Genomic DNA, 24,334 nt, shown 5'->3' with positions numbered 1-24,334 from the left:
ATTTGTTGTTGGCCATTAAGGAGCATTGCTAAGGTTTCACTAGGTGTTCTTATGGGATCTCTCAAAGGTTGTCTTTCCTTTCACCCGAGGATCCTCATAACCCATGTGTACTACCGCCTTTCGCATCTCACTTAACCGACGTGGTGTTAGTGATGTCATTGCTTAGTGGGTAGCCTTTTATTAAACCTACATGGTGCCCGATCATGCGTGTAACTTAAAGTTTCACGTGCAACCGGTATTCAGGCCCGATTTTGGTGAACCGTGGCTCCATAACAATCCAGGGTTTATTGTAAGACCGCATTCCTCCAGAGATCATCATAGAACCACATGTATCTAAGGTTTATCGCAAGGTCACGTGCGACCAAGGTTCATCGTATAAACGAGCGCGTATAAAATTCATCACAGGCTTAATTAAGACCTATTTTAAGCTCGTACCAAGCACAAACCCGTTGCGAACATGTGATGAACCGTGTGTTCATCACGAGCGTGCGATACATAGAAGTTCATCGCATGTGACCGATGAACTACAAGCCAATCGCAAGCGTCTATATGGAATCCATTGAGTGTCTTTTGTGCTTTGAAGGATTTAGCAAGCACTATATACCTATATTAGCCCCCCTGCTTATCGGTAAGTGGAATCTTATCGATAAGCATTTTGCCTTCACATTTGCTTTAAAGTTCTGTTGTGATGGGTCAATGAATACCTATGCATTGGGTCTAGCAATCTACTATATTTTTTGATTTTGTGTAACTGGAGGAGAGTTAATTTGGGCATTGTCAGCCCCCTGCCTACTAATAGGCTAGGAGCCGGTTATTCAAGTGATCGAATGTTTTTGTGTGTTGTGGCTTTTGGTAGGAGTTAGGTGTTTGCTCCTCGATTGCCTTTCATCTCTTATGTGGTCTAGCCCCCCTATCTTTTGATGATTTCCTTTCTAACAGTGGGCAGTTTTGCATTGGATTTGCGAGTTTCAGACCCCCTCACCATTGACAGAAAGAGAATTAGCAAAAGGCAATAACGTTCTTGTACTAGTGTGGGTGAAGCCCCCTGTGTGTCACGACAAAGCTTGTGCTTGATGCACAGTATTGGTTGATGGTACATGGTTCGATGGCGTATCATATTCAACGATTGATGGAAATCGGGGGAGTCATTGGGCGATGGCCACGTGACAGTTATCATTAGGGATTTCGTATTTGTCATTCTGTAATAAATGTAGTCTATTCACACGTGTGGCATGGACCCGGTATCCAATATTTAAAGTGAAGGTTGATGATGTGGTGATTCATTTTAAATTAATGCACTATTTCATCCTGCCTTTTGAAGGGTATATCTATAAATTTCTTGAGATTACTTTTTCGTTAAGCATTGGCTGGGGTCTCGTACTCATGCCTATTCATCTTCCTTGGCGCCGTTTGTAATTCCCAACACGTGAGAACTGTTTATAAAAGGTCAGGGGGACCGCATTGAATCTTTACTATGTCTTCTTGTCATTGTCTCTATTTTGCTCTCTTTGTCTTTTCATTTGCTCTACAACATCATTTTCTATTTCCCTAATTGTTTTGTATCTTACCCACTACATGCTCGTAATGGCTCCTTGCTAGGGGAAATTGGAATGTCCTTTTGTTGATTTCATCAGGGAAGTCGATATAGCCGAGTTTGAGGGAAACAACCATGGTAGCCGATAGGGGATAGGGTTTTCGGCCCCCAATGCCATTGTCAAGGGGTGTGGAGGGAATATTCGATGTCGTCCACGACACAGAGTTGATGTGTCTCTGTGGATGGCAAAATCAGTCCATGTCATATAAGTGTCAGGAGCACAACTCCAGATCCCCTAATTGTTATACTTCTTAGGCATAGTACATCCTTAAGAACCCCATGTACTGCCAGATGTTGCAGGATTCCAGTTTCCATAGGTTAATGGACTGCTACACGAATCTCTCTAGTAGGGAGGGAATAAAGCACATGGGTCATTTATTGGAACACTGGTGTTGCCGCACCCACACCTTCGTGGGTGCGTTCGGAGAGTTTACTGTCACTGTTGAGGATGTGGTTGCCTTATTGGCATTGCCCATCGGGGGTGCCATATCTGCCCAACACCTTTAGCACATCAAGTCATTCCTGTAAACTTGAGGGAGCTCTCCGATGAACTCCTTCGTAAAATAGCAGCTTATAAGGCTCAGGTGGATCAGACCACCACTCGAGGGAAGATGTCGTTGGACCAATGGCTGGAGTTCTGGTTTGAATCCCATGGTAGGAGGAACATATTGGTGCAAGGTGTAGACAATTAGTGTCATTTTGCTGCTTTCATCTTGTATGTCGCCTCCCGTTTCCTTTTCCATGGGCTTCCCGACTACGGCCTATGCACAGTCTTAGTTCCACTCGTCGTCCTTGTAGCCAGTGGCCATCAACAGCCCCTGGCCTCAATGTTCTTGGGTTACCTCTATGAGCAGATGGACGACACCGTCCAACAGATAATGGACCTAAGTTGTAAGAGGCACATTAGTTATATTTGTGCACTATTCCTTTGGATGTTCTTGTGTGAACGCTTTGACCTCAGCGTCACACCCCGTCCACTCTCCCCGATGCGAGTTGATGTCGCCACCATGAAATGTGATGAGTCTGAAGAAAAGGTGGTTGAGGTCTGTAGGGGGAAGCATTGGCTTCATGCTACCAGGCACAATAGTTTCAAGATGAACGAAATTGACATGAAGTTGGCTTGCCTCGATGGATTAGTATGGAGACCATACACCCAAGCTGTTCACAATGCCATGCCGTTCTGTGTCGATGTGCCTATTCTAGACGGTGGCGATCAACAATGTGCTATGGAGGTAAAGAACCCTACTGCGGGAGTAGTGTGACTGGTGACCTGGCCCAATGTGGTAACATACCTTGATTGCACCGGCGAAGCACGGTTGGCTGCCTACCGCCCAGACTAGGTAATGTGGCAGTTCGGCTACGATGACATGGGTGCGCAGTTCTTGAGGTCTTCGGGGCAAGACGTTTTCTGGGTTTGGTGCCATGACCTTGCCTTCCCGGGTTGCTCAAGATTCACTGTCGCAGGGTTTATGAGGGTGCAAGGCTGTAAATCCCTCCATTTTGCTTACCTCTATGCATTATTTGGGGGTTTTCAGGAGTTGATGAGGAAGAACCCCGCCCCTGTCATGTCTTAGCCCCCTTGAAGGTCATGCTGCCAACCATCGCACTCACCAAAGAAAGTGAGGACGAAGCATGAGGGAAAACGACCAATCTTAGAGGAGGGGGAGAGTGGTCATCCTCCTACCGCAAAGAAGCCAAGATCCGCGAGAGTGCCTCGCTCGGTTCAGCCTCCAGTAGTGCCATAGTCTGTTGACTCGTATGTGGCCTCATTGCAAACGCGGGAGTGCCAGACTATGGCTAGGCAAGAGTCTCTTGCATCAACACCTATGGAGAAGGCTGTGCCAATTGTGGAGCCAATAGAGTTGGCAATCGTGGTGCCCTCCAGTAAGGTTGCACGCATTTGTTTCTCAAGTGGGCGCATGAAGAAGACGGCTTCCCGCCCTCCGAAGCGGGGTCCTACAGAAAGTGAATCAGTATGTAATTTATTCTTTTGCTCCTCTTATTTCCCTACTACTTTGATTAGTTTTGTTGCGAGTGACAGAGTCATGTTCGGTCTGTTGTTTTTGAAGTGTATGGGGAGCGACGATATTCTGCCAGGCACGGGGGCCCCGGCAGCCCCTTCTGAAAGGGCGGATTTGGTAAGTTAAAGTGTACTTTTCGAGGCATTTGTTTTACTGTTGCTGCGATCATGTATTGTTACTGTAACTATTTTGCGTACAGTCTTTTATTTTGAAGGTGTGGAACTTGATGAATCTCAGCACAGTGCAGAGACTTCAGGAGTTCCTGTTGTGGGTAAAAAGGTATGTGTGAATTTATTTTATTAATGTTTTTTTTTTTGTTTTTCATTTAGGCTTATCGCGTTGACTATTTGTATTTTGTCTCATTGCAGGTCCCCTTTGATGTATACCTTTCCACCGTGCCGGTATCGCCTATTATCAGGCAACTAATGCAGGAGCTGAGATCAATGCAACCCCTAATCCGGGCTGGGAGGCTGTTGAAAATGTTGGCGTCAATGGCGCTATGCCAGTTACCGCAGGGCAAGGAGGAGAAGTTCTTGTCGCAACACCGAGGGAAGTCCATGTGGCCCCAGAAACTGACCAAGCCCATGTGCCTGAAGTTCCTCAGCAGGAGGAGACCGTACGTCGATCCTAAGGATGAGGCTGTGGATGCTTCGGTGTCGTCACCACTCGAGAGTTTATCGCGCAACAAGGAGCTTACACTGGTTCGAGCGGAGCTCATCGACTATTGTAGTAAGAATGGAATAGCCCCCTTGGGTCACGAAACCGTAGACCCCGTCCAAGTCCAGGGAATCCGTGGGAATGACAAGTACTTAGTGTTGAAGTCTTTAGCGACATTTGCTTTGACTGTCATTCGAGGTGGTTGGCTGCCTCCTACTGAGCTTCATCTGATAGTCGTGGGGCCAGCCTTAAACACCATTGCGACAATGATGGACTCTGTCATGAACCAGCTATGTGACCAGCTTTCGTGGCTTGATTTTTCCCAGTGGCTGAAGACTTGCGAGTTATCCTGATGCCCTAGTGGCTTGATTTCTTCCATCGGTTTCCACATGAAACAGATTGAGGGACGGGTTATCCTGATGGCTCCATGCATTCTGGAAGGCTGGTCTCGGAAGATTGCAATTTGTTTTTGGTTGATCACTGAAAGATGCACGCTTTCGTCTCAAGGTGGCCGAAGCCAATCTTGCGAGGGCCACTGAGAAGTTGGAAGTCCTCATGGAAGAGTATGGTCGCTAGCGGAAGATAGTGGCTGAATGCGAAGCAGAGGTGGAAGATTTGAGGGACTTCGAAGCGCATGGGGCAGCTCTGGAGAGCATAATTGCAATGAGAAAGGAGTGGGCCTCTTTGTAAATGCCTGTAATCACTTGTTTTGTAAACCATGTTTGAAAAAGAATAGATGCAATTTCTTTTATCTAAGTGCTTCTATTTATTTTGTATTGGTGCTTCAGTGGGCTCCCGTTTTGGTGTGTTAATTTTTGGGTTCCTATTACGGGGCAATTCATCATAGGAATGGGGTTCGCTCATTATTCCACGTAAATCTTTGTCGCAGTTGATAGGTGTATTATGTGTCTTATCGCGAACCGTTAGAGGAAGAGTTTTTTATTCTATACTAAAGCTTTATCGCATATTAGTTCGTAGAAAGGAGTTTGATTCAAAATTGTTTGTAATGTGACTTTGAAATCGTGAGGTTTGTGAATTTTTATCGCAACTTGTATTAATCCAAATGTCGAATGGTAATAAAACCCTGGAAGTTAATCGTGTGGTTTGTGAACTCCGTCGTAAACAAGTACTTTTCATGAGTATCCTCGTAATCGAATACTATTGCGAGTATAAATGGCCTTTAATTGTGAACCGCCGCAAAAAGGAAATCGTGTGCACATTTGATTGGAGAGCTTAGTGCAAGTGTTAAACGTCAGCAGAAAGAGTTGCAAGCATTTAATTGGAAAAGGACTTCGTAGATGTTCAAGTAACATCGGAAATAATAGAATCCAGGTATTTTAGTGTTGGGCACCCATTGGATTCTATCGCAATCAAGTATCAATACATAGTGAAATTTAATGTAGGTCGATCAGGGTGTTACTCCCGTATTCAAGGTATCATCACATGTGGTATCTTTGGAATCGTGTCGTTAACTACTTCAGAACACCAGTTTCAATATTTTATAAATTTTTCTAATCCTTACGTAACCTTAAACAATGTAACGCATGGTGAGGAAGGGGTCAAATCCACAGGGAAGCGAGGGAAAATTTATTATTTTCTCGTTTTGGACAAATAAAAAGAAAATGGAACTGGGGATTGCAGAAAATAAGAAAATAAAATTTATTAATGCTGGAATTAAGGGTTCAGAATTAAACAAAACAATAATCAAAATTCAGAAATAAAAGAACACTGAAATCAACAAAAGAAATAAATAAAAGTGATCCAAATTTTGGATCCAGTGGTGGTAACTGTAGATTGGATGGACGGCTTACAGGAACCCCTCTTGACAAGATCTGGGCGTCCTTCCCTTCTCCAGCCCTCGAACCCCTCGAGACACCTTATTCTTGAATCGGATGAATTCAGATCTACAAAACACACAGACGAACAAAAATTTAATCTAAACGATTGCTGGAATAAAAATAACATAAAAGAAAATATAGGAAATAAAAGGATGGTTGATCAAATCTAGTGGCGGTAGTTGTAGGTACGATGGGCTTAATTGAAGATAGTTCCCTTTAATTTTGATAGAAATTGTGCTTAATTTATAAATTCTATTTAAATTTCATATTCAATGAAGCCAAATCAATGTTGCAGGTACGATGGGCATGGAATTGAAGAATTGAATACCAATTGGTAGAAATCTCAATCTATGGCGCAAGTTGAAGTGAAGAGAGGAAGGAGGCGGCAAACAAAGAAAGGAGCGAATTGCCAAGCGGATTCACCCCAAGAATTTCCTTTTATTTTGGAAGGATAAGATGGCAGATTCGATCCATATTTGGATTCCTATTTGATCCATATCTGGATTCCTATTTTTGTGCTGAGAAGAGGAAGTTGTTTAGGAGAATTCAAATCCTATCCTATAGGAGATAATCTATAGGGACCCTTATCTTTCCAGTATTATATAAAGAAAAGAGTTCCAAAAGAAAACACATAGAGGAAGGCGACGGAAAAGGAGAAGGAGACAAACAAGGAGCTGGACGGTGACAAGGAGAAGACAAGCTCACCGATCTCAACCTCAAGGGCGACATCATGAGTTCTTTCTTGTACTTTGTTTGTTTAATTTCCTTTATCATGAACTAGTTTATATGTAGTTAGGGCTATGAAAAGCCTAACCATGACCATTGATTGATTTTTATTTAATTTAACCAGGTTGTTTTTATTTTCATATTGTCTAAAAGTTATTATGCACAATGAAATTAGGAGCTTGGCCGCCTCTTAGTTGATTTGGTTTATGTGAATGAATCGGAAGGGGAATTCATATAATAGACTAAATAATTCATAGTGTGAATCGAATGGTATATAGGAATATATATGCATGATTCATCTGATGATACAGGTTTTTCATAGAACTTAGTGCACTTTCTATCTCGAGAAATCTAATAGAGGAATCAAAGGGTTACTTGATAGAAGTAGGTTTGATATATCCTGGAAGGGAATATTAAATAAATTAGGAAAAACTTCAGCTTATGAAAATAATAAATTATGTTGGTTAATTCAATAAATTGATGTTCATTGGAATGGTTAGGTGGACCAATAGTCCTGGCGCTTTCAATTAGATCGTTGCAAGTTCAATCATTGATTGCCTTTGTTTTTATTTTCTTTATCTTTAATTTTCAGTAGTTAAAATTGCTAGATCCGAAATTCGGTTGTCCAAATAATTAAGGGAAACTATAGTTTTAGTACTTATTTTGTTAAATCCTCATGGGAATGATATCTTTATACTACTTGATAACTAGTGCACTTGCTAGGGTTATATAATTATAACTATCAGAAGCCCCTCTTAACAAGAGTTGGGAGTCCTTCCCTTCTTCAACCCATGAACTCCTCAAGAAACCTTAACCTCGTGAACTGGGTGAATTGACCAACCCCTTATCCAGGGCCCTTGGGGTCATTTTTATAGAGAAGGGTGGACATAACTGGGATTAGAGAAAAAGAGTGGGGCGACAGCTAGGTTTTAGTAGAAATATTGGTGCCCTAGGGTTTAGAATGGAGGGTTAGGTTTATTCAAAGGTGATCCTAAGACTGAGAAGAGAAGGAGAGGGTGCCCAATATTATGTAGGGCTGAGATTTAATGGGTAAAGGCTGAATGGTGGGGATTAGGAATTAGGTGGCACCCTAGGGTTAGAATGCATCAAAAGAAGGTGCCCTAGAATGGAGGGTGGAGATTAGATATTAAAAAGGGATGGAAGGTAATGATTTAGCAATTAGGGGCGGCTAGGGTTTGTTAGAGATGAAAGAATGAGTGGAGAGGTGCCCTAAGGTTTCCTAGGGAGAGGGGAGTATGATAATATAGTAGGAGGGGTGTCATTCTGGGTTTAGTAGATAAGAGGCGCCCTCCTGTGCTTAGTTTTTCACAAAAACACCCATTCTCTCTGCTGGACTTCACACCAGCTTTGCAAAAACTACATTTCAGCCTTGAATCTTCCCTAGTTTTTCCCAGGATTTGCATAGAGACCCTAAGAGGTCACAAAATTGAATTTAACTAGGAAAAGGGGACATTTTAACTATTCTAAGGCCCAATATTCATATAGTCTCACCACCAAACTGTCGAACTCCACATTTTTCTTTCCTAATGTTTGCAGCCCGGGATACAGGAAAATATTTATCTAAAAATATCCTGTTCATCTCATCCCATGTACGTATTGAACCGGGAGGAAGAATATATAACCAATCATTTGCTTTATCTCGTAAAGTAAATGGAAAAGCTATAAGTTTTACCTGGTCCTCGGTCATACCCTATGGCTTCATGCTAGAACAGACGACATGAAAAATGGGCAGTAATTGTATTAAACCAGATTTTAGTTCAAAGGCTACCTCAAGAGTGGGATATGTTATGCACAGGGGTTGTTGGTTCATAATCGGTGCAGCCAACTCCCTTAATGTTCTCTCTCTATCAGCCATCCTTTCTTCCTCTTCGAAGATGGGTTGATCACAAGTTGGTAGATCGAAATTTGAATTCACCCTTTTAGGTGAACGATCCTTCCTTTGTTTCGCCTCCTTCCTTAAACGACAGGTAGTCTTCTCAATTTCGGGGTTGTACTCGAGTTCAACTCGTTGAGAAGCAGGAGTCATAAAACAAGAAGGTTAAGACAAATAGAAGGAAATAGCTAAGAAATTAAAGTTGCTCCCCGGCAGCAGCGCAAAAATTTTGACAGGTTGTCGAAGCCCTCAAAATTAATGCTAGTCTCACAATAGAATTTTTGTGGTAATAGTGGTACTAGGTCGAATCCCATAGGGAGCTAAACAATAATCTCTCAGCCGAATGAATAATATAACTGAGTGGGAAAATCAAATAACTAAAATTTAAAAGAACAAGACAGCAATAGCAAGTTCAACTAACAAGAAGTAATCAGTCTTGCCGAATTCTGGTTCAAGGGTTCAGGTTAGTCAATTGGCCATCGATCATAGGTAGACTTCGGTGGTCTTGCAATTCAAGCATTTAACCTTAGATTTATTAGGATAGCCATAATAAACCTTGTGTTTTCCTAAATCAGTTGACTAAACCCAGCATTCGATCAACACTTATCACTAATCGACTGGGTACGATAGCGTTCCATATCAGTTAGTGATAGCATTAAGCTTTATGAAAACAGTTAAACCAAAATAAAAATAATTGAGATAGCTGCAATTATCGAATCTTGTTCCATCGATTCCCTTTAGGTTAAAACATGTCAATACATTGGTCAAAGGCTGTCACGAACAATTGACCCAGAAAGATATTAACCTAATTGCTACTTGTACCACTATTCGTGACAATTACGGATCACTGAACCAGGGATAGCAGTAGGAAAATCAACATTAATTAATTTGTCAAACTAATTAACATTAACATCCAATGAAAATATGCACAAGAACCAATGAATACTTGAATTAAAAAGTAAGACTTTAATTAAATACAGAACCTCACGATGACAATCGAACCTCCGCCCTTGAACCAGAACGAGAAAGCTTAGTTGCTCATGAATTTCGATCCCTCCATGCTCTGCTTCTCAGTAGGCCGAACTGCTCTTCTTGATAGCTTGAGTTGTTGATGCTTGCTTGGATGCTTCGGTTGAGTGATGCTAGAGCTGATCCGCCCCCCTCTTTATATAGCAGAGGGAGAGGGCTGTTTTTCAACTCCTTTTAGGAGATTAACCTTAGCTAGAAAGTCTTGATTTGTTTTGAACTAATCCTATCCTATCTCTTATCTAATGATTTGATCTCAATCTTCTTATCTCTCTAGGATTACATTCATGACTTTAGATCTGATAAGACTCTCTCTTTGGAGATTACATTCGAAATTGGGACTCTTGGTTCTTGAATTCGAGTTGGGCTGCTTGATAACTTGGGCTGCTTCAAGGTTCTTCTGCAAGTTGGGCTTCAGCTGTGAAATGGGCCTAGCTACAAACTTGCTCCGACTTCGGGCCCGATTTCGTATTCGATGCGGACCGAATCTGTCAAAAGCCAAAACATAAAAGTTGTGGGTTTTTCTTTCATCTTTCTGATGCCTCTTGAATTGTCCAATTCGGAGTCCGAAATTGAGAGTTATGTCCAGGTTACTGACTATTTCCGAAATTGTGCAAAATCATCCAAATTGCCTTGTTTTCTTCCAATTGCCTTCTTTCTTGCTCTGCATCGAAATACAAGAGTAATGAGTCCATTTAAGTGCTAAATAAATGTAAAAGAGTGAATATTAGGGGATAAAAATAGGTTCTTTTTGGTCTCATCAACAGGGGAACTGAAGTTTAACCAATAGGCAAAGGTGTTACTGACGAGTGATATTAGTGTGACTCCAGCATTGGCCGAGGTGCTAGTGCTACTTCCATCAAAGGTTAGGACACATTCACCCTCTTCAACTACTGCAATCATGGGGAGTTCCCCTAGGACCTCTTTTGGTATAGGGAAGTCATCGCTAGTGGGGAAGGCAGCTAGGAGGTTCGTTGCCGCCTGACACTTGATAGCCCGGGGTTGGGTGTACTTGATTGTGTACTCACAGAGCTGCATCATCCATTTAACTAGTCTCCCGGAAAGAGGGGGTATATCCATGAATAACCTTATAGGGTCTCTGCGTGCGATTAATTTGACCTTGATATGCAAACTTATTTTTATTGCTACCTTCCACCGTTTGAGGCGAATCTTGACACTTGCCTTAGGTGAAGAGACCCCGGTTACTAAGTGTTAGGTGATTGTCTTTAGCATTCCCTTTCCCGTTTGACGTGAATGTCGATACTTAACTTCGGTGAAGAGACCTGATTATTAAGTTTAGGGTGTCCATTGACCTTTTATTCTCTTTTTTTTTTTTTGCAGAAACACTGTTTAGGGTAATCCACTATCTCTAACAATTTGAACAATTTTTTTTTCTAATTTCTCAATCTTTCTCTTCTTATCTTTATAGGGGCAAACATGGGAGTATATTCCAATTTCTAAATATTTTCAACAATATTCAAATAAGACCAATTTTGACTCCTATCACTTGCAACCAATTTCTACAAAAATCAATATTCTTTTATTAGTTTCCTCAATTTTTTCTGTTTGGGAATCTCTTTTAATGGAAAGAATTTTTACATTTTTTAGTAAAATTTTAAGTTCTGCATTCCTAAAGGCATAGCTTCAATTTTTTTTTTCAATTTTCTCTCTCTCTCTCTCTCTCTCTCTCTCTCTCTTTTTCCTCACCCCCCCCCCCAACTTAAGTGCCATTGTCCTTAATGATATGACTAAAATGTTGCAAAGGGACTTGGGCTAAAGGGAACAATCAAGAGGGTTTTCCCAAGGTGTTGAAGGTCTGCCAACTAGTTTCGAATCAAGAAAAAAAAAACTCTAATCCTATAAACAACTGGAAACTACATTGGGTTGCCTCCCAACCAGCGCTAAGTTTAACGTCTTTAGCCCGACACATTCACACACTTCTTTCTGTTAGACAGTGTATGCCCTTAGCTCCAATCAGAATGATGTAGATTATGACATTTATTGTAAATGAATAAAGTACATACTTGATTCATGTTCTTGTGGTGTGTTTCTGTGTAATACCCTTAAACTGTACACTTATGAGACTTGTGTTAGTTTAGAATGTTCACAGCCGTTGGATAAGTCTGGGGAGATTTATTATGCCAAGGCTGACACCAATGTGCCACCAAATGTTGGGGTGGCCTGTCTCAGCTGCCAGGGTGAGACCCGAGGTACATGCAGTGTAAGTTTACTTGAAACCCTGAACTGGACTAGATTTCCAATATTGCCCTAGACCTTGGAGATTGATGGGCAAAACTGGAAAGTTACACCTGACCCCTAGACTCGATTATGATACTGCACTGGGTGTCAGATTGGGCTATCTTTGATATGCCAATCAGTGAGATCCTTAGAGGGGGTCAAAACCTAGGTATGTTGGGACAGTCCTAGAATTCATCTGAGTCGGTGATCATAGTGACAGGACCAGCCCTTTGTCGGACAAAGGTAATGATCGGGGATGCACTCCCTCTGATGGAAACCAGGACTGCCGACATCCGATTTCAATCATTGAAATTTGTTTTGCAAAATATATTTATATACGGATATACATATATATATATATATATATATATTATGGTTTCAAAATGTTTGCAAAATGTTTTAATTCCCAGGATCCATGTGAGTAGAGAGTGCAGCACTGTTCCTTGCAGCCGAGGGAGAAGTCCTCTCTTGTCGGGCAATGTTTGATCATTATGGGCTGAAAGGTTAAGTGTAAGACCATTGAGGGTAATACCTGATGGGTTAATCTTGCATCTGTCCACAGTCCCTGGGTTTTTATAGGTGGCTTGGCCCAGGGACCACTTAGTGTAAGTGTTGGGCCCATTAAAAGCCCATGTGATGGGCTCAGGGGGTTCACTGTCCATAACAGTGTATTCCAGGCCTTGTAACAGAGGCTAGGTTGAACCCATGTGGCTGATGTGTAGATCAATGCTTGGGTCCCATGCCATACAAAGAAGCCCAACTGGGCAGCAGTTTGGAAGCCTACTGAGCACATAAGACTTATTGGGCCTAAAGTCCATTTCGAACTGGTTTAGTAAGACTAATTAAAGAAGGGCGGATCTGGGACTTGATCAACAGATAGGATAGGGTCTTCTCCCTATCCACTCAGAGAGTCTAGATCCAAATAGAGATTTGGATCTGGAAACCTCCTAATGAGATTAGGAGAGAGTTGATCTAATCTACAGATAACATAAGGGTTTATCCTTATCACTTAAAGAGAGTCCAGATTCAAATAAGGATTTGAATCAGGAAACTCCTAATGGGATTAGAAGCTGATCTCTTTAAGTCAATAAAAGGAGGAGGGGGCGAACCATTCAGTTCATCCCGGAGACATCCAAACGTCAGAGATTAGATCTCAGAGCACCCAGAGAGAAGACAACACCAGTGTGACTGCGCCATCTTCTCCCTGCATTTTCCTCCTATTTCCGCCAACTGCCAGTTTGATCTCCAATTCAAGTAGGATCAATCAAGAAGAGTTCTTGATATCAGCCTTTAGAGAAAGGCTGATCTGAAGTTGTGCTCACAGCCTCCATTGAATTCTTGTGAAGGGTTCGGTTCTTGGAAGAACACTGCTGATTCTGCTCCACCCTACACTCTGTCATCTTCAGTGGGAGCAGTCTTTGGAGATTTTCTTTGGGCGTGAACACCTTCGTTGGGAGATACTATTTCTTCGTATCAGGTATACCCCTCTCCTACCTTTGGTTTCAAATCTGGTTCGGTTTAGGGTTCAAGATTGATCCTTGAAAATGCAGATTTTCTAAAACAGGGAATGTGATTCCCAGATGGGGAGAAAGGAAATTTTTGAAATTTCGCCCAACCTACTTGTAGGGTTTGGCCATCCATATGATGGATCTCTCATCCCTTCACTTTCATCTACACTCTTAGACTCACTTTCTTCTTCACACAGACAGGGCTCAGATTAGGCTAAACAAGGGTCAGACAAGGCTTCTAAAAGATCGTCCACTACATCAACTTTGAACTCATCTTACCCTAGGTTTGGATACTTAGTGGCACTAAATACATTTAGCTGGACTTTCTACTCCCCAAATGAAATGTCCATTTCTCCCGATTTACAGTTGATGTTTGCATAGGCCGTTGCTAGAAACTAACATCATAAGATTATCGGGTTATGGTTCAGTTCCTCGGATGGGGTCATGTTTAGGACGATAAAATCCACTGGGATGTAATAATCCTCTATCCTGATAATGATGTCCTCAATAACATTTCGAGGAGTCTTGACTGACTGATCAACGAGTTATAGAATTACCGAGGTAGGTTTTAACTCGCTGATCCTGAACCTATCATAAATAATAGAGGGAAACAAATTTACACTGGCCCTAAGATCCAATAGCGCCCGACTGAAAGTGATAGAGATGACACAACTTATGAGAGGAGAACTAGGGTCTTACATTTTCTGGGGAAGTTGGTATAGGAGAACGCACTAACATCTATCGAGAGCATAACTTTTTGTGGAGCCAATCGTGGCTCCCTCTTTTGAGTGCATAGCTCTTTCAAGAACTTGGCGTAGGCCGGGACATGTTGGATCGCGTCGAGGAGAGGGATGTTAATATGGATTTTCTTGAATAACTCCCTGATCTCCTCATTGCAAGTCTCTTTTTTCTTTCGCATTGGCCTGGTTGTGAGTGCGATTGAAAAGGGAACTACAAGTCAGTTCACTATAGGCTATTCTTCTAAATTTTCCTGTCCTTTTTCATCCCCCCCCCCCAACTTAGGGTCTTCTTGCTCCTTTTCTTCTTCACTCTCTTTTTCTCATATGGGTCTTCTAAAATCCTCCCACTCCTTAAGGTTGTAATGGCTTTGGCATTTTCAAACTGAGGGTTCTTAGGAGGTGGTTGAATCTACTGTGGAGGAAAACCCGATGGCTGATTTCTAGGATTTGCAACCAGTTGACTTGGTAGTTGCCCTACTTCTCTCCTCGCATTGGCTTCAGCTAGCTGTCCTATTTGGTTCTCTAATCTAGCGATGGACTGTTATTGAGTTAGGATCAGCTGTTGAAGTTGCATGAATTGGTCATCAACTGTACATGTCTGAGGAGGTTGTGGGTAAACCTGATAAGGTTGGGCCGGTTGGTTCTTAGGGTACATCCACTAGAATTGACTCTGCACTTGTGGCCTATGAAATTGCTGGGCAATGGAGTTAGATGGGTTGTACTGCTGGGACTGTGTGTCAGGTTGATGTGTCCTCCAAGAAAAGTTAGGGTGATTTCTCTATCCAGGGTTGTAAGTACTTGAGAATGGGTCATTATTGGGCCTCGAGAAACTCTGGGCTGCCAAAACCTGTTCTTGGATAAATGGCGGAAATTGGGTCACCATGGGACAATCATCAACCTGGTGGGTCGGGCTGGCACAATTGAACAAACTTCAGGATAGGGTGTAGATGGGCCCGGTTGCTAGTTATAGGTGAAGAATTGATCAAGCTTTTGGGTTAGAAGATCTACCCTGTCCAATTTTCTAGAGATTGCATTCAGGTCCATTCTTGCCTTGGGCTCTATACAGTTCCTAACTTCACAGAGCCCTGCCCTCTTTGAGGGTCCCACCGACCTTTCATATGAATACAAGGACGCATTGTTGATGGAGTTTTCACTCAAGGTCTCAAAAAGAGCATACCCCCCCCACAGGATGCATCTACCATTTGCTTGTATTGATCAATCAAACCTGCATAGAAGGCTTGGACAATTTGCCACTAAGATAGGCCATGGTGTGGGCACTTACTCATCAACTCTTTCATTCTTTCCCAAGACTCATGAATTTGTTCACCCGGTGTTTGGGTGAATCCAGTGATGGCTCTTCTCATGGTGTTTGTTTGTCCTATAGGGTAGAACTTTCTAAGGAATTCTTGCAACATTTCTGCCAAAGTTCTAATAGGTCTCCCTATAGTTCCCAACCAGTGCTTGGCCTTGTCTTTCAAGGAGAAGGGGAAAAGAGTTAATCTAAGGGCATCATCATTAAAGTTTTGGATCCTTACAGTGGAACATATTTCCAAAAACTCGTCTATGTGTTTGTATGGGTTCTCACTCGGGTTCCCATAGAAAGAATGAAGCATATGGATTGTGCTTGATTTAATCTCATACTGCAACACTTGGGTATCTGACAACTGTATGCAGGATGAAGGGTTATACTGGGTTGGAGAGAAATACTGCTTCAGCTTTTTGGGTTGTGCATCATTGATTCCGGCCATTTGGTTGTGTTGTTGGTGATGGAGGTATCTCTCTATCTCAGGTATGGATTCTACTGTTTCTCTCCTCAAAGATCTCCTTCCCAACATACAACTCAGAAGTCCCTTTTTCTTCTTTTTTGAAATTTAAAATTTTAATTTTGAATTTTAATTTCAAATTTAGATTTTGAAATTTAAATTCTGAATTCAAACTCAAATTGGACTTTTTTTAATTTTTTATTTTCTCTTTCTCTTTTTTTGAAATTTGAAATTTAAAATTTTGAAGTTTAAATTCAAATTTAGATTTTGAAATTTAAATTCAAATTTGTATTTTGAAATTTAAATTCAAATTTGAATTTTTTAAATTTAAAAATATAAGAAATTCAAACACACGACCTACGGGCTGACCTAAGGTTTCCTAAACTAGTGGTTCAACCAATGTGAATCCTCTTAGGTTCACTTGGAATTAAACCACTTCCTTTGGTTAGTCAGGTAAGAGGTGGGGATATGGGAGGCTCCCCTTGCTCTCGCAAGGACCTAATTAACCACAAAGCCCGCTTAGGCCTAGCCGTTTAACCTCTTTCCTTAGACACCAACCGTCGGTTATGGAAAGTAACTACAAGTTTCCCTAAAATTCAGCACACTTTTGAACCAAATGTGAGGCTCCCTAAAGGATCTTGCTATCCAAATTTTAAATTAAGGTTTAGGGTGAACCACACGTGAAGGGTGGTGATTTTTGGGCCAAGGAAGGGTGATGAAATCCCCACCTTATCATATTTAACTTGGATTGCACTTAAATGGATTAACGGAAAAACACAATAAACAAAATAAATGCAACTAATTACAATGCATGAACAATTATTTCTAATATGCAATTCAGCAATAAAATAATAAAATAAAACTAACTCAGCAAAAGGAATAATTAAAATAATAAACAAAAAGAAAACCTTTTTTTTAGCCCCAAAATTTACTCCCGGTGGAGGGGTGGCCACCGAAATTTTATTAATATGAAGAAAACTGTGGAGGGGGGACGTGAAACCTTACCCCTCGCTCTATACAAAAGAAGACTGACCCATATAAACATTAAGCATCCAGGCAAGCTAAACAAAACAAAAACAAAAAAAAAAAACAGAAAACCTAAAACATTCAAGGGAAAAAATTTTAAAATATAAAATAATTTTTTTTTATTATTTTGTTTTATTTTTTGAAATTTGAAATTTGAAATTTAAATTCGAATTCAAATTCAAATTCAAATTCATATTCGAAATAAAATTAAAATTTTGAATTTAAATTTGAAATTTAAACTCAAATTCGAAAATTTGAATAATTTCCTATTAACAATTAATTATTCAATTAGATAACTAATTAATTAAAGGGACAATTAATTAAAGCAACAAATAATTATAGCAAACCTAAAATAAAAGGATTAATTATGCTAAAAAATTAACAACCACAAAAATAAATTCTAACATGAAAAGTCGCTATTCAAAGGATTAAATAGAAAATAAAAAAAATAAGAAAATGCGGCAATAAAAGAAAATAAAATGAAATAAATGACGTGAGTTTCTAATCTAAAAATTAAAAAAAAAATAGAACCTAATAATCCTAAATAGAAATTCACTTAAGAAATTAAAAGAAAAATATATCTAAGAACAAAACGAAAAAGAAATAGTACAAAAAAAATAAATCGGATCTAGAAAAAAAAGAAAAAAAATTAATTAACTAAGAATTCGAAAATCACTATTTTACCAAACGAAGGAGTTCGAAAATAAAAATAAAAAACAGAAGACTAAATTAGGATGACTACACCTGAAACGCAATCCAAGTTCTCTTCTATTCTCTTTTCTTCGGTAGTCCGGCAACGCTCTGGTACTCCACCTTTTGCTATTACGTCCTGCAAAATCAAAGAGAAACAAGAAGTAAAATGATATCACAGATCAAGTAATTAAACGAAAATAAAAAAATAATGAAACAGATCCAGACAAAGCAAATAAGAAATTTTCTCCGTTGCATCCCCGACAACGGCGCCAAAAACTTGGTGTGTCCGAAAGCATGTCATTAACCACTACAAAATACCAATTTAGAGATTTATAAATATTTATAATCCTTATGTAACCTTAAACAACATTGTACGTGGTTAGAAAAGGGTCAAACCCACAGAGAAGCAAGAATAAAAATTATTATTTTTTGTTCCAGAAAAATAGAAGGAAAATGGATTTAGGATTTGCAGAAAATAAGAAAATAAAATTTATTAATGCTGAAATTAAAGGTTCGGAATTAAACAAGACAATAATTAATGTTCAAAAATTAAAGAACACTGAAATCAACAAAAGAAACAAATAAAAGTGATCCAAAATTTGAATCCAGTGGTAGTAACTGTACGGGAAGACGAAATACAAGCTTTCTCCCTCCATTCAGATTGAACCCCTCGAGACAACTTAGCCTTGAACCGGATGAATTCAGATCTGCAAAACACAATAAACAAACAAAAATTAAATCTAAAAGATTGTTGGAATAAAAATAACATAAAAGAAAATAAAGAAAATGAAAATGATGGTTGATCAAATCCAGTGGTTGTAGTTGCAGATTGGCTGAACTGCTTGCAAGAACCCCTCCTAACAAGATCTAGGCGTCCCTCCCTTGTACAAACCCTTGCACTCCTCAAGAAACCTTAACCTTGTGAACTGGGGAAATTGACCAACCCCTTCTACAGGGCCCTTGGGGTCCTTTTTATAGAGAAGGGTGGATAAAACTAGGAATAGAGAGAAAGAGGGGGATAGTAGCTAGATTTTTGAAGAAATATGGGTGCCCTAGGGTTGAGAATGGAGGGTTAGGATTGTTCTTAGGTGATCCTAAGGCTGAGAAGAGAAGGAGAGGGCACCCAATATTATGTATGACTGAGATTTGGGCTCCTAAGATTGGATGGTGGAGATTTAGGCGCCTAGGGCTGAAAGGTGGAGATTAAAAGGAGTGGGTGGCACCCTAGAGTGAATGGCTGAGATAGAAAGTGAAATAGAGGGTTGAGATCTAGTGGCTAAAGGCTGAATTGTGGGGATTAGAAGTTAGGTGGCGCCCTAGGGTTAGAATGCTAAAGAGAAGGCACCCTAGAATGGAGGGTGGAGATTAGATGTTAGGAAGGGATGGAAGGTGAGGATTTAGCAGTTAGGGGCAGCTAAGGTTTGTTAGAGATGAAAAGAATGAGTGGAGAGGCGCCCTAGGGTTTACTAAGGAGAGGGGAGCATGCTAATGAAGTAGGAGGGGCGCCATTCTGTGTTTAGTAGACAGGAGGCGCCCTCTTGTGCTCAGCTAAGCAGCGAAGGTAGGGGGAGTGTGAACGACCTGTGTTATAGTTGTTTGCAATGATTACATAGTGAGCTAACTATCGCTCTACTCTCCAAGCTGCATTGCGCTCTACAGGTAGGGTCCGTGACGTAGATAGTGAACGAGTGGATCCATCTATCTCGGCTCTGCATCCAAAAACGTAGTGACCTCTTCTACCACCCTTTCTATGCTAGGTCGTGGCAAGCCTTCAATGTAGGTCGTTCTCTTCATAGTGTTCGTTGCACTGGCCAGCTTCAAGAGTGCATCAGCTTCGGTGTTTTCAGACCTCGGCACTTACTGGATGTATGAAGAGTGAAAGTTAGGCAGGAACTTTCTAACCTTGGCCAAGTAGGCCAAAATGGCAGGCTCCTAGTCCTCATATTGCCTATTCACTTGGTTTATCACTACCTACGAGTTGTTGCACACCACGAGAAGTTTCATACCAACCTCCTTCACCAGCAATAGCCTAACTATCAACGCCTCATACTCAGCTTCATTGTTCGATGCTAGAAACATGAACCAGAGAGAATACTCCATCTTCACCTCGCCAGGTCCATAGAGTATCAGCCCAACTCCGCTTCCTTGCTGGTTGGATGAGCCGTTCACATGGAGGATCCAGGGCTCCCCGTCTCAAGTCAAATTGGGTGCTGCACTGGTTGATGCCTCCGAGGTGGTCATGGGCTAAGCAACTTTAGGGGCTGGCATGCTAAATGTGCACTCGGCAACAAAGTCTGCTAGGACTTATGCCTTAATCATTAGGCACGGCTCAAACCGGATGTCGTACTCACCAAGCTCGATTTCCCATTTTGTTAGTCAACCCAAGACCTTAGGCTTCTAGAGGACTTGCCTTAGGGATCGATTGATTAAGACCACGACAATATGGACTTAAAGTAAGGATGCAACTTACAAGCTACTAGCACCAGTGAAAAGGCCAGCTTCTTAATGTTCGGGTACCTGGTCTCTACAGCGTGTAGGATTTTATTCATGTAGTAGACAGGTTGTTGCACGCTATCCACCTCACATATTAGGATCGAGCTGACTACCTTGTCACTCGTAGAGAGGTAGAGTTTGAGCTCATCCTAAGGTTCCAGCTTGGTTAACAAAGGTGGCGAACTGAGATACCTCTTGAACTCATCAAACACGAGTTGGCACTACTCGAAGTCTTGGTTCTTTTTTATGGCCTTGAAGAATGGAAGTTACCGCCCAACCGACTTAGACATAAATCGGTTCAAGGTGGCAATCTGAGTTGTTAGCCTCTGAACTTCTTTAATTGACTTAGGGGGTCTCATATCTAGGATGGCCTGGATTTTATCTAGGTTGGGTTCAATGCTATGTCGGTTCACTATGTACTTGAGGAACTTCCTGACGTAACCCCGAAGACGGACTTGTTTGGTTGAGCTTCATGTTGTATTTCATAGAATGTCAAAAATGTAGTTAAGATCGGAAATTAAAGAATTTGAAAACTGAGTTTTTCATAACCATATTATCAACAAAATCCTCAATTTTATTTTGAATTAAAAAAAAAAAACTTTGCTTACAAGGTGTTGATAAGTCATTCCAGCATTTTCTTAACCAAAGGGCATAACTTTAAAATAGTACAAGCCCATTTCAATTATAAGAGTAGTTTTTTCTTGATCGGTCATATCCATCTAGATTTGGTTGTAGTCAGAGTATGCATCCATGAAAATCAACAGCTTGAACCTCAAGGTCGCATCTACCAAGCGGTCAATCCTAGGGAGTGGAAAGTTTTCCTTTGGGTAGGCTCGGTTGAAGTTGGTGTAGTCAATGCACATGCACCACTAGCCATTGGCTTTCTTCACAAGCATTGGGTTGCAACCCAACTCGGGTATTCTCCACTACTCTTAGGCGAGGTTCATCTTCCTTTGCTAGACTGGTCTGACTAAATGGTCAACATTTATTCTATGAGTTATGATAGAGGGGTCTATGTCGGGCATTTTTGCTGTCGACCAATCAAAAATGTCTACATGTTTAATTAAAATACTTACCAGCTCAGAGCATAGTGGTTCTACGAGGTGAGCTCCTATTAGCACTGTCTTCTCGGGTTGGTATTCGAGACCGACACCAAGATGGTGTCATCCATGGGGTGAGCAATGTCATCCTTGTTCTCCAAAGGTAGCTCCAAGTTGATGTCGGCGGCCTGGTTTCCTTTGCCCTTCAGTGTGGCCACGTAGCACTTGCGAGACCCGAGCTGATCACTTTGCACCACTCCTACTCCATAGCCTATCGAAAATTTCATCAATAGATAGTAGGTCAACACTACCGCTTAGAGGGCGTATAAGATAGGTTGACCTAGAATGGCATTGTAGGGCAAGGGCTCGTGACCACTAGAAAGTCATGGTCGAAGTGTACTGAGTTTGGTGTCGAATCTGCTATTACTAGCACTCTCACCTAGCCTAGAGGCTACACCACTTCTCCACTAAAGCCAACTAGGGGGATGTCAGTCAACTACAGGTCCTTCCTCTCGAGCTTCATTCACTCGAATGCCTCCAAGAAGATAATATTAGCCAAACTTCCAGAGTCGAAAATAATTGCTTTAACTAGAAATCGTTTATGACTAACTTGACTACGAGGGCGTCGTCATGTGGATACTGGATCCTTCGAGTGTCATCCTCAGTGAAGTATATCACTTCCTCCACAAGAGGGAGCTTCGGTGATTTCTTGTCCTAATGCTCTAAAGGGAAGGGATATTCATCATATGGATGGCCGAACCATGCAGGGTGGCTAGGTGAAATTTCAAAAATTTCTTTCTCCCTTTCGGGGATCCTATTCTCTTATTCAAAAAATTTGCATTTTTCAAGGTTTGTTCTTGGAACAAATGAGACCAAATCTGAAACCAAGAATAAGGGAGGGTTATACTTGATACGGAATCCATGCAAGTAGCTCTCAACGTAGGTGTTCATGCCCAAAGAGGTCATCAAATCCCACCTCCATTGAAGATAACACAGCTTAGGGTAAGGCAGGATCAGCAAAGCAATTCTTCAGCAAGAATTGCAATCCTTCAGGAAGGATCATGCAGGGGATGTGAGCACAACTTCATATCAGAATGAAGAACCTTTCTTGATCAGTCCAAGAATGGATATCGAACTGGGTAGGGTGGCAAGAGCAGAGAGATGATATGGGATTTGCAAAAAGTGTTCAATAGAAGGATTTCTCCCTCTTTTTATAACTTCTCTGGATCAGCTTCCAAATCCTATCAGGAAAGGGTTCTTTGATCCAAATCTTTATTTGGATATGAACTCTTAAGTGGATAAGACATATCTTATCCACTTGCTGATCAAGAAGCAGATCTAATTTCAAATTCGCCCTCTTTTAATTAACTAATTAACCCAGTTTGAATTGGGCTTTAGGCCCATTAAGTTATCAAACTCACTTCCCCTTTAATTTGTTGGCTAGCTTGTCTCTCTGTGGGACCCTAACATTGATCTCCACAAAAACCATATGGGTTCAGCCTAGCCTCTATTACAAGGCCTGATCGAATTCACTACTGAATACAGTGAACCCTTGAGCCCATCAGTTTGGGCTCTTAGCAGGCCCAGTATTTACACTAAATGGTTCTTGGGTCCAGCCACGTTATGAAAACCCAAGGACTATGGACTTTAGTGAGATTAGTCCATCAGGTAAAAGCCTTAAATGGTCTTACACTTAACCTCTTAGCCCATAATGATCAAACACTGCCCGACAAGAGAGGGCCTCTCCCTCAGCTGCAAGGTACAGTGTTGCACTCTTTGCTCACAGGGATCCCGAGAATTAAAACATTTTGCAAACAATTTGTGAAACCATAATATATATGTATATCTATATATAAATATATTTTGCAAAAACAAATCTCAACAAGTTTGAAATCAACTACTGGCAGTTTAGGTTTCCATCAAAGAGAGTACATTCCTCGATCATTCACTTTGTCCGACAAAGGGGCTGATTTTGTCACTATGATCACCCACTCAGGTGAATTCTCAGACTGTCCCAACATACCCAGGTTTTGACCCCCGCTAAGGATCTCACTGATTGGCATATCAAAGACAGCCCAATCCAACACCTAGTGCAGTACCATAATCGAGTCTAGGGGTTAGGTATTGTTAGACAATGTATGCCCTTAGCTCCAATCAATTTAATAAATTGATATTCATTGGGATGGTTAGGTGGACCAATAGTCCTAGCGCTTTCAATTAAATCATTGCAAGTTCAGTCGTTGATTGCCTTTGTTTTTATTTCTATTCTTTCTTTTTCTATCTTTAATTTTCAGTAGTTCCTATTGTTAGAAATCGGTTGTCCAAATAATTGAGGGAAGCTGTAGTTCTAATACTTATTTTATTAAATCCTCATGGGAACAATATCTTTATACTACTTGATAACTAGTGCACTTAATAGGGTTATATAATTATAGTTATCAAGTTTTTGGCGCCGTTGTCGGGGATTTAATCCTAAAATAATATTAGAACTTGTTAATCTTGGTTAATTTGGACTTTACATTTTATTTAATGTGTTCGAATTCCTGCCTTGTTCAAATTAGTTAGTGTATGAAATGCACTAGAGGCAAAGAACTAGTAGAATTCGACCCTGAAATAGAGATAACCCTTCGCAATCTGCAGAGAGCCAACAAAAGTAAAGAAAGAGAGACGGTTGAAGAAGGTGAACCAGTAGAAGAAGTTGAAGAAGAGATGGCAGAAGAAAATTGAACTCTTTTGGACTATGCCTGTCCAACAATGGATGGGGCTACTTTTAGCATTTGCAAGCCAATAATTTCAAGATCAAGCCTGCGATCATCCAAATGATCCAAACAAGTATTCAGTTTAGTGGGTTGCCAAGTGATGATCCTAATGCACATCTTGTTAACTTCCTAGAAATATGCGACACATTCAAGCATAATAGAGTTAGCGATGATGCTATTAGGCTTAGACTCTTTCCATTCTCATTACGTGATAGAGCTAAGGATTGGCTCAACTCACTCCCTGCAGGAAGTATCACTACTTGGAATGACCTGACTCAAAAATTTTTGGCTAAGTATTTTCCTCCCTCTAAAACAGCA

At 40.9% G+C, this 24,334-nt stretch overlaps 1 non-coding gene across 1 annotated transcript; it reads left to right on the top strand.

The window, feature by feature from the left end:
* The first annotated feature begins 15,502 nt into the window (after positions 1–15,502).
* Positions 15,503–15,609, top strand: LOC148791666 (small nucleolar RNA R71). Its single transcript, XR_016076889.1, has one exon. It is a non-coding gene; the product is annotated as a small nucleolar RNA R71 (small nucleolar RNA).
* Positions 15,610–24,334: the final 8,725 nt, after the last annotated feature.

Source organism: Nelumbo nucifera, chromosome 5, assembly GCF_055504915.1.
Source record: "Nelumbo nucifera cultivar China Antique chromosome 5, China Antique-T2T, whole genome shotgun sequence".
In the NCBI taxonomy this organism is placed as follows: Eukaryota; Viridiplantae; Streptophyta; class Magnoliopsida; order Proteales; family Nelumbonaceae; genus Nelumbo; species Nelumbo nucifera.
The sequence above is the reverse complement of the archived record's forward strand: the minus strand, read 5'-3'. Positions and strand labels throughout refer to the sequence as shown.